We start from the raw sequence: 11035 nt of genomic DNA, 5'->3' as shown, positions 1-11035 counted from the left end.
AAAAAATACATTTGTCAAGAATCATGAGGTAGAGCACTTAAGGATTGTCATAGGGCTCAAATAAGCCATGAGGAAACAATAAAAATCTTAAGGATACAAGCAACAAGTTAGTCATACAGTCCTAAGTGGGAGGAAATGGGTGATAGGAATGATAAGGGAAAAAAACCCAGTAGTAATAGTAGTGCACGCTTAGTAAATAGTTTGAACGTGTTAAGGGAATTATTTGTTTAGTAGAGTGGTGGCGTTCGGGGGAAAAACTGTCCTTGTGTCTAGTTGTCTTGGTGTGTGGTACTCTGGAGCGACATTTTGAGGGCAGGAGATCATTTACTCCACAGAGTTTCTCAAACGTGGGGTGGACTTCAACACCTACTCAATCCACCCCATGTCCATAACCAGCATGCTTCAGACAAATAGAATAGAATAGAAATAAGGAAAGGAGAATAGAGTAGAGTAGAATACAGCAGAGTAAAATAGAGTAGTGTAGTGTAGTGTAGAGTAGAATACAGTAGAGCAGAGCAGAGTAGAGTAGAATATAGTAGAGTAAAATAGAATAGAATAGTGTAGAGTAGAATACAGTAGAGTAAAATAGAATAGTGTAGTGTAGTGTAGTGTAGAGTAGAGTAGAATACAGTAGAGTAGAGCAGAGTAGAGTAGAATACAGTAGAGTAAAATAGAATAGTGTAGAGTAGAATACAATAGAGTAAAATAGAATAGTGTAGAGTAGAATACAGTAGAGTAAAATAGATTAGTGTAGTGTAGAGTAGAGTAGAATATAGTAGAGTAAAATAGAATAGTGTAGAGTAGAATACAGTAGAGTAAAATAGAATAGTGTAAGTAGAATACAGTAGAGTAAAATAGATTAGTGTAGTGTAGAGTAGAGTAGAATATAGTACTGTAAAATAGAATAGTGTAGACTAGAATACAGTAGAGTAAAATAGAATAGTGTAGAGTAGAATACAGTAGAGTAAAATAGATTAGTGTAGTGTAGAGTAGAATATAGTAGAGTAAAATAGAATAGTGTAGAGTAGAATACAGTAGAGTAAAATAGAATAGTGTAGTGTAGTGTAGAGTAGAGTAGAATACAGTAGAGTAGAGCAGAGTAGAGTAGAATACAGTAGAGTAAAATAGAATAGTGTAGAGTAGAATACAATAGAGTAAAATAGAATAGTGTAGAGTAGAATACAGTAGAGTAAAATAGATTAGTGTAGTGTAGAGTAGAATATAGTAGAGTAAAATAGAATAGTGTAGAGTAGAATACAGTAGAGTAAAATAGAATAGTGTAAGTAGAATACAGTAGAGTAAAATAGATTAGTGTAGTGTAAAGTAGAGTACAATATAGTAGAGTAAAATAGAATAGTGTAGACTAGAATACAGTAGAGTAAAATAGAATAGTGTAGAGTAGAATACAGTAGAGTAAAATAGATTAGTGTAGTGTAGAGTAGAATATAGTAGAGTAAAATAGAATAGTGTAGAGTAAAATAGAATAGTGTAGAGTAGAATACAGTAGAGTAAAATAGATTAGTGTAGTGTAGAGTAGAGTAGAATATAGTAGAGTAAAATAGAATAGTGTAGAGTAGAATACAGTAGAGTAAAATAGAATAGTGTAGAGTAGAATACAGTAGAGTAAAATAGATTAGTGTAGTGTAGAGTAGAATATAGTAGAGTAAAATAGAATAGTGTAGAGTAGAATACAGTAGAGTAAAATAGAATAGTGTAGTGTAGTGTAGAGTAGAGTAGAATACAGTAGAGTAGAATACAGTAGAGTAAAATAGAATAATGTAGAGTAGAATACAGTAGAGTAAAATAGAATAGTGTAGTGTAGTGTAGAGTAGAGTAGAATACAGTAGAGTAGAGCAGAGTAGAGTAGAATACAGTAGAGTAAAATAGAATAGTGTAGAGTAGAATACAGTAGAGTAAAATAGAATAGTGTAGAGTAGAATACAGTAGAGTAAAATAGATTAGTGTAGTGTAGAGTAGAATATAGTAGAGTAAAATAGAATAGTGTAGAGTAGAATACAGTAGAGTAAAATAGAATAGTGTAGTGTAGAGTAGAGTAGAATATAGTAGAGTAAAATAGAATAGTGTAGACTAGAATACAGTAGAGTAAAATAGAATAGTGTAGTGTAGTGTAGAGTAGAGTAGAATACAGTAGAGTAAAATAGAATAGTGTAGAGTAGAATACAGTAGAGTAAAATAGAATAGTGTAGTGTAGAGTAGAGTAGAATACAGTAGAGTAGAATACAGTAGAGTAAAATAGAATAGTGTAGAGTAGAATACAGTAGAGTAAAATAGATTAGTGTAGTGTAGAGTAGAGTAGAATACAGTAGAGTAAAGTAGAATAATGTAGAGTAGAATACAGTAGAGTAGAGTAGAGTAGAATAGAGTAGAATACAGTATAGAATAGAGTAGTGTAGAGTACAGTAGCTTAGAACAGAATAGAATAATAGAATATAATTCTTTATTGGCCAAGTATGATTGGACACACAAGGAATTTGTCTTTCCTTGCAACCTGGAACTAAAGAGAAATTTCCTGACAGTGGAACAGCTTCCCTCCAGAAGTTGTGGCTATTCATCCCTGGAGCTTTTCCAAAACCTACTGGACATCCATATGACCGGGCTGGTGAAAAGGGGCATAAGGTTGGACTAGAAGACCTCGGAGGTCCCCTCTTCCATCCCGTACCAGCTCTGTACTCTCTGTTCTCCAAAGACGCGTAAACAATTGCCTTGACTTCCAACATGCTGAACATTCCTACCTGGGCGGGTCCCGAAACATCAAAAGGGCCAGAGAGAACGTCCTCCAGCTGAATCGGGGCTGGGGTATTTATTTTATTTTATTATCTTCAAAGCGGAGGCCCCACATCCCGTCCTTTGGGCTGAGGCTGACCGATGCGCCCTCCGCCTGGAAGACTTTTGATGTGGAGACCTTGGGTGCAGGTGGCTGCGGAGCTGTTTGTGAACAGCTAATCTCGGGCCGGCAATGCGCAGCCCCACGGCTGCCTAGGCTTTCCAGCTCACATTCCACCCTACAGATTCTGGGAGGGTGGGGGGATATTTATAGCTGATAGACAAGAGGTTTCTCTGTTTGGGAGGAAGGCCAGGTCTCGGAGGAGGAGGAGGAAGGGGGGAGACCTTCAGGTTTCTCTTCCTCAGGGTTACTCTCTGGGTTTCAGAAATGAAGGGCAGGTAGCCACACAATAACAAAAGTTGGGAGGGACCTTGGGGGTCTTCTAGTCTGCTGGATCAGGGTCTGAAACCCCTGTTCAAGCAGGAGACCCTGAAACCATTTCAGACAAAGGGCAGTGCAATTTCTTGTTTAAAACCTTCAGGGAAGGAAGGAAGGAAACGAAAGGGAAGGAAGGAAGGAACATAATGGAAGGAAGGAAGGAATAGAATGAAGGAAAGGGGAAGAGGGAAAGAAAGAAAGAACAGAACAAAGGAAAAGAAGGGAAGGAGGGAGGGAAGGAAGGAAGGAAAGAGAAAGAAAGAAAGAAAGAAAGAAAGAAAGAAAGAAAAAGAGAAAAGAAGAAAGAAAAAAGTTTTGTAAAAAGAGATTGAACAATGAGCTTTGAATCCAGTTGTCTTTCTGCAATTTAAAAATTGCAAACCTTGTTCGATTAGCTTTGTGTGACTGTGTGTGTGTGTGTGTGTTGCAGAAGGAAAAGAACTAAGGAAAAGATGAGAAGGAAGGAAGGAAGGAAGGAATAGAATCAAGGAAAAAGAAGGGAAGGGAGGGAAGGAAAGAAAGAAAGAAAAAGAGAAAAGAAGAAAGAAAGTTTTGTAAGAAGAGATTGAACAATGAGCTTTGAATCCAGTTGTCTTTCTGCAATTTAACAAATTGCAAACCTTGTTCGATTAGCTTTGTGTGTCTGTGTGTGTGTGTGTGTTGCAGAAGGAAAAGAACTAAGGAAAAGATGAGAAGGAAGGAAGGAATAGAATCAAGGAAAAGGGAGGGAAGGAGGGAAGGGAGGGAGGGAAAGAAAGAAAGAAAGAAAGAAAAAGAAAAAGAGAAAAGAAGAAAGAAAAAAAGTTTTGTATGAAGAGATTGAACATGAGCTTTGAATCCAGTTGTCTTTCTGCAATTTAACAAATTGCAAACCTTGTTCGATTAGCTTTGTGTGCCTGTGTGTGTGTGTGTGTTGCAGAAGGAGCAGAACTAAGGAAAAATGAGAAGGAAGGAAGGAAGGAAGGAAGGAACCTTGGAGGTCTTCTAGTCTAACCCCCTGCTCAAGCAGGAACCCCTATAGTATATATCCTTTGTCCTTTCCTTCCTTTCTCTCTCCCTTTCTCCTTCCCTCTTCTCTTTGCCTTCCTTCCTTCCTTCCCTCCCTCAATCCTTCCTTCCTTCTCTTTTTTCCTTCCTTCCATCTCTCCCTCCCTCTTTTATTCCTTCCTTTTTTCCTTCCCTCTCTCCTTCCTTCCTTTCTTGCTCCCATCCATTCCACCTTCCACCCTCCCTCCCTCCCCATTCCCCTCTTCCTCCCTCCCTCCTTGCTGTTTCTTTCTTTCCTTCTTTTGCTTTGGAAATCACAGTCGTTGCATCTAAGGAGCTCACAGTTGTACTTCTTTTCCTTCTCTTGCTTTAGAGCAGTGTTTTTCAACCAGTGTGCCGTGGCACACTAGTGCGCCGCGAGACATGGTCAGGTGTGCCGCGAAGAAGGAAGCTCAGGTTCCGGTCTCACAACTTTTTGCTGAGAGAGAGAGAGAGAGAGAAAGCAAGAGAGAGAGAAAGAGAGAGAAAGAGAAAGCAAGAGAGAGAAAGAAAAGAGAGAAAGAGAGAGAAAGAATAAGAGAGAAAGAAAGAAAGACAGAGAGAAAGAGAGAGAAAGAAAGCAAGAGAGACAGAGAGAAAGAGAGAGAGATAAAGAGAAAGCAAGAGAGAGAGAGAAAAGAGAGAAAGAGAGAGAAAGAGTGAGAGAGAGAAAGCAAGAGAGACAGAGAGAAAGAGAGAGAAAGAAAGAAAGCAAGAGAGAAAGAAAGAGAGAGAGAGAAAGAGAAAGAAAGAGAGAGAAAGAAAAGAGAAAAAGAGAGAGAAAGAGTGAGAGAGAAAGAAAGCAAGAGAGATAGAGAGAAAGAGAGAGAAAGAAAGCAAGAGAGAGAGAGAAAGAGTGAGAGAGAAAGCAAGCAAGAGAGACAGAGAGAAAGAGAGAGAGCAAGAGAGAAAGAGAGAGAGAGAGAGAAAATGAGAGGAAGGGAGAGAGAGAGAAATGAGCAAAAAGGGGTGAAAAAAGAGAAATGAGAAAATGATTGAGACAGAGACTGAGAGGAAAGAGAGAGAAACAAAAGAGAGAGAGAAGTGACTCTTGATTTAAAGCATATGATAAAAAGCACCCAAAGAATAAGAGAGAGAAAAAACCCAGCCCTCACCTGTTTTTGGAAATGGTTCAAGATTGTGTATACACACACACACACACACACACACACACAAGGGGGAGAGGAGACAGGGATGGAAAAAGAGAGTAGAGTGTCTTAGGGTGTCATTTTGTGACATTTTGGTTGGTGGTGTGCCCCAGGATTTTGTAAATGTAAAAAATGTGCTGCGGCTCAAAAAAGGTCGAAAATCACTGCTTTAGAGCAATAGCATTTAGACTTATATACCGCTTCACAGGGCTTTTACACCCCTCTCTAAGCGGTTTGCAGAGTCAGCCTCTTGCCCCCAACTATCTGGGTCCTCGTTTTTACCCACCTCGGAAGGACGGAAGGCTGAGTCCACCTTGAGCCGGTGGTGAGATTTGAACTGCTGGACAGCTAGTAGTTAGCTGAAGGAGCCTGCAGTGCTGCACTCTAACCACTGTACCACCCTCCCTGGCTCTTTGAAGCAACCCCAGCTGTTCAGTCATCACCACAACTGTCTGTCTAACAAAACTAACACACTCAAGACGGCATCCTAGCTTCCCAAAGACTTTTAACTGGCATATCACATCAAAATCATGGTTTGTTCACGGTTATTATTTTTCATTTATTTAATTTATTTTTATTTATTTATTTTGTCCAGTACACAATGAAGGTTTTAGTGGGTATATATCAATATACACATAGTAAAATACATGATGAAGGTTATAGAGGAGATACTCATAGTAAAATATATCTATGAAAGAATAGAAAAGAAGGTATAGTAACAGAACATGTCAATGAAAGAATAGAAGAAGAGATAGAGGAATGGAAGAAAGGTATAGGAGATATAGGAGAGCAATAGGACAGGGGAGGGAAGGCACTCTAGTGCACTTGTACTCACCCCTTACTGACCTCTTAGGAATCTGGATAGGTCAACCGTAGATAATCTAAGGGTAAAGTGTTGGGGGTTTGGGGATGACACTATGGAGTCAAGTAATGAGTTCCACACTTCGACAACTCGGTTACTGAAGTCATATTTTTTACAGTCAAGTTTGGAGCGGTTAAGATTAAGTTTAAATCTGTTGTGTGCTCTTGTGTTGCTGTGGTTGAAGCTGAAGTAATCGCCGACAGGCAGGACGTTGCAGCGTATGATCTTGTGGGCAATACTTAGATCTTGTTTAAGGCGTCTTAGTTCTAAACTTTCTAGGCCCAGGATTGAAAGTCCTGTCTCGTAGGGTCTTCTGTTTCGAGTGGAGGAGTGAAGGGCTCTTCTGGTGAAGTATCTTTGGACATTTTCAAGGGTGTTGATGTCTGTTAATGTTAATATTCCCAGCCATTTATTTATTTATTGCATTTGTATGCCGCCCCTCTCCGTGGACTCAGGGCGGCTAACAACAGTGCTAAAACAACGTGTGACAATCCAATAGTAAAACAATTAAAAACCCTTATTGTAAGACCAAACATACATACAAAACATACCATGCATAAATTGTAAAGGCCTAAGGGGGAAAGAATGTCAATTCCCCCATGCCTGACGGCAGAGGTGGGTTTTAAGAAGCTTACGAAAGGCGAACCTTCTGCATGCTGACTGTTTATGGTCCTCCTCACCCTCCGGAAGGAAATGAAGCTCCTAGTCCTCATGGCTCCAAGGCTCATGGGCAGAGACATATTAGATCGTGGGTAGATAAAATAAATTCAGGGGGCACAAAACAAATAAGGTTTCCCCACCATCGCACGTCTTTGACTCGGATGAAAAATAAAACGAAAACCCCAGCTTTGAGAGCCAGATTGAGTGTGAATGTGTGAGTTTTCACTGAACTAAAATAAACTTAGACCACAGCTAGAGTACTGCATCCAGTTTTTGGTCACCACACTGCAAAAAAGACCTTGAAACCCTAGAGAAAGTGCGAGAGAAAAACAACCAGGATGATGAAGAGACAGGAGGCTGAAACATACGATGAACAGTTGCAGGAACTGGGTATGTCTAGTTTAATAAAAAGAAGGACCAGGGGAGACATGGCATGGGACCAGAATATCTCCGGGACCGCCTTCTGCCGCACGAATCCCAATGACCGGTTAGGTCCCACAGAGTCGACTAAACAATGTCGTCTGGCGGGACCTAGGGGAAGAGCCTTCTCTGTGGTGGCTCCGACCCTCTGGAACCAGCTCCCCGCAGAGATTAGGATTGCCCCCACCCTCCTTGCCTTTCGGAAACTCTTTAAAACCCAACTCTGCCGTCAAGCATGGGGGAATTGAAACATCTCCCCCTTGCCCATGTAGTTTAGAAACATAGAAACATAGAAGTCTGACGGCAGAAAAAGATCTCATGGTCCATCTAGTCTGCCCTTATACTATTTCCTGTATTTTATCTTACAATGGATATATGTTTATCCCAGGCATGTTTAAATTCAGTTCCTGTGGATTTACCAACCACTTCTGCTGGAAGTTTGTTCCAAGGATCTACTACTCTTTCAGTAAAATAATATTTTCTCATGTTGCCTTTGATCTTTCCCCCAACTAACTTCAGATTGTGTCCCCTTGTTCTTGTGTTCACTTTCCTATTAAAAACACTTCCCTCCTGGACCTTATTTAACCCTTTAACATATTTAAATGTTTCGATCATGTCCCCCCTTTTCCTTCTGTCCTCCAGACTATACAGATTGAGTACATGAAGTCTTTCCTGATACGTTTTATGCTTAAGACCTTCCACCATTCTTGTAGCCCGTCTTTGGACCCGTTCAATTTTGTCAACATCTTTTTGTAGGTGAGGTCTCCAGAACTGAACACAGTACTCCAAATGTGGTCTCACCAGCGCTCTATATAAGGGGATCACAATCTCCCTCTTCCTGCTTGTTATACCTCTAGCTATGCAGCCAAGCATCCTACTTGCTTTTCCTACCGCCCGACCACACTGCTCACCCATTTTGAGACTTTCAGAAATCACTACCCCTAAATCCTTCTCTTCTGTTTAGTTTCTGTGTATGATTCGACTGTGTGCTTGTTTTTTATATATTGGGGTTTCTTTTGGATTTTTTAAGCTAAAACTGTAATTTAGATTGCTAACAATACTATGTATTGTTTACCATTGTTGTCCCCGAGTCTACGGAGAGGGGCGGCATATAAATCCAATAAATCTAATCTAATCTAATCTTCCAATATTTGAGGGGCTGCCACAGAGAGGAGGGGGCCAGGCTGTTTTCCAAAGCACCAGACAAGGAACAATGGATGGAAACTGACCAAGGAGAGATTCAACCTGGAAATAAGGACAAACCTTCCGACGGTGAGAACGATCAACCAGTGGAACGGACGTTGCCTTCAAAAGTTGTGGGAGCTACAACACTTGAGACTTTCAAGAGAAGATTGGAGGTCCATTTGTCCAAAATGGTGTAGAGACTCCTGCTTGGGTGGGCGGGGGTTAGACAAAGTCCCTTCCAACTCTAATAATGTAATCTAATCCAAACTGTGCTTATGCTCAGAAAAAAATATATCCCCTTTTTATTAAAATTGTTGCAATGCCACTGAAAATAAAATGCTGAAGACAAGAGGGAAGACACACATGGAGTATTGAGTCCAGTTCTGGTCCAGCACAATGCAAAAAAAAAAAAAAGGATGTTGAGACTCTAGAAAGAGTGCAGAGAAGAGCAACAAAGAGGACTAGGGGACTGGGAGGCTAAAACCTATGAAGAACGGTTGCAGGAACTGGGCATGGCTAGTTTAATGAAAAGAAGGACCAGGGGAGACAGGATAGCAGTCCTCCAATATCTCAGGGGTTGCCACAAAGGAGAGGGAGTCAAGCTATTCTCCAAAGCACCTGAGGGTAGAACAAGAGGCAATGGGTGGAAACTAAACAAGGAAAGAAGCAACTTAGAACTAAGGAGAAATTTCCCGACAGTCAAAATGATTGATCAGTGGAACCACTTGCCTCCAGAAGTTGTGAATGCTCCAACACTGGAAGTTTTTAAGAAGATGTTGGATAACCATCTGTCTGAAGTAGTGTAGGGTTTCCTGCCTAAGCAGGGGGTTGGACTAGAAGACCTCCAAGGTCCCTTCCAACTCTGTTGTTGTTATTATTATTATATAATGGCCCGTTTCCATTTTATGTATGGTTTGTCTGAAATGTGTGACTGTTTTTTATATTAAGGGGTTTTAAATTGTTTTTAACTACAGTATTGGATTTGTACTGTTTTATTGTTATGAGCCGCTCCGAGTCTTTGGAGAGGGGCAGCACACAAATCTAATAAATAATAATAATAATTATTATTATTATCAACCATACAACACAGCAAACGAGATCACTATGCTGGATTTCGCATTTCATCACCAGTCGGGCACTTCCCAGGAACCTAGGACTGCGTGAAGTAGCGGCAAATTATGTGTGCCAATCTCAATAAAGCGGCCTTCTGCATTGTTATTATTGTTACTATTATTATTACATATAATAAAAAAACAATAAAATACAATGACAAATCCAATTAATTAGCTAAACAACTAAGTTGGTCATCACCTATAAAGCCCTTCATGGCACCGGACCAGGGTATCTACGAGACCGCCTTCTGCCGCACGAATCCTAGCGACCGGTTAGGTCCCACAGAGTTGGTCTCCTCCGGGTCCCGTCAACTAAACAATGTCGTTTGGCGGGACCCAGGGGAAGAGCCTTCTCTGTGGCGGCCCCGGCCCTCTGGAATCAGCTCCCTCCAGAGATTAGAACTGCCCCCACCCTCCTTGCCTTTTGCAAACTCCTTAAAACCCACCTCTGTCGTCAAGCGTGGGGGAACTGAGACATCTCCCCCTGCCTATGTAGTTTTTTGTGCATGATATGACTGTATGTATGTTTTTATATATTGGGGTTTCTTGTTTTTTAGACTTTTTAAATGTATTATTGTTATTTTAGATTCTAACTATTAGATTTGTCATTATATATTCTTGTTGTTTTTTAATAATTTTTATTATATTACAATGGTTAAAAAGAAGAGCAAATATATATTGTTTTACATCATTATTTCAAAACATACTCATAGTTATATAATCATTGTGCTTAACTTCTTAATTATTTTGTACAAATATTCCATCATTTCAAAGCGAAAACATTGTTATATCATCATTGAGATTAAATACTAAACTTTCTATATAAATACAGTGATACCTCGTCTTACAAACGCCTCGTGATACAAACTTTTCGAGATACAAACCCGGGGTTTAAGATTTTTTTGCCTCTTCTTACAAACTATTTTCACCTTACAAACCCACCGCTGCCGCTGGGATGCCCCACCTCTGGACTTCCGTTGCCAGAGAAGCTCCCCTCCATGGGAAACCCCACCTCTGGACTTCCGTGTTTTTGTGATGCTGCAGGGGAATCCCAGCAGGGGAATCCCAGCAACACAAAAATGGGCGCTTCGCTGGCAACGGAAGTCCGGAGGTGGGGTTTCCCAGCGAGAGGAGCCTCAGTGAAATCACAGCATCACAAAAACACAGAGGTCCAGAGGTGGGGTTTCGAGGACTTCGGTGTTTTTGTGATGCTGCGATTTCACTGATGCTCCCTTCGCTGGGAAACCCCACCTCTGGACCATAGTTCCCTCTAAGCTGAGCAGTGAGCAATCGCTCACTTAAAAATCATCATCAACTCAGAGTTTTCCAAACCTGCCCCGAAGCCGAGAGGGAAAGAGTGAGAGGGAAGGAGAGAGAGAGGAAGAGAGAGAAACAGATA

The sequence above is a fragment of the Erythrolamprus reginae genome, chromosome 13 (assembly GCF_031021105.1).
Source record: "Erythrolamprus reginae isolate rEryReg1 chromosome 13, rEryReg1.hap1, whole genome shotgun sequence".
Lineage (NCBI taxonomy): Eukaryota > Metazoa > Chordata > Lepidosauria > Squamata > Dipsadidae > Erythrolamprus > Erythrolamprus reginae.
The sequence above is the reverse complement of the archived record's forward strand: the minus strand, read 5'-3'. Positions refer to the sequence as shown.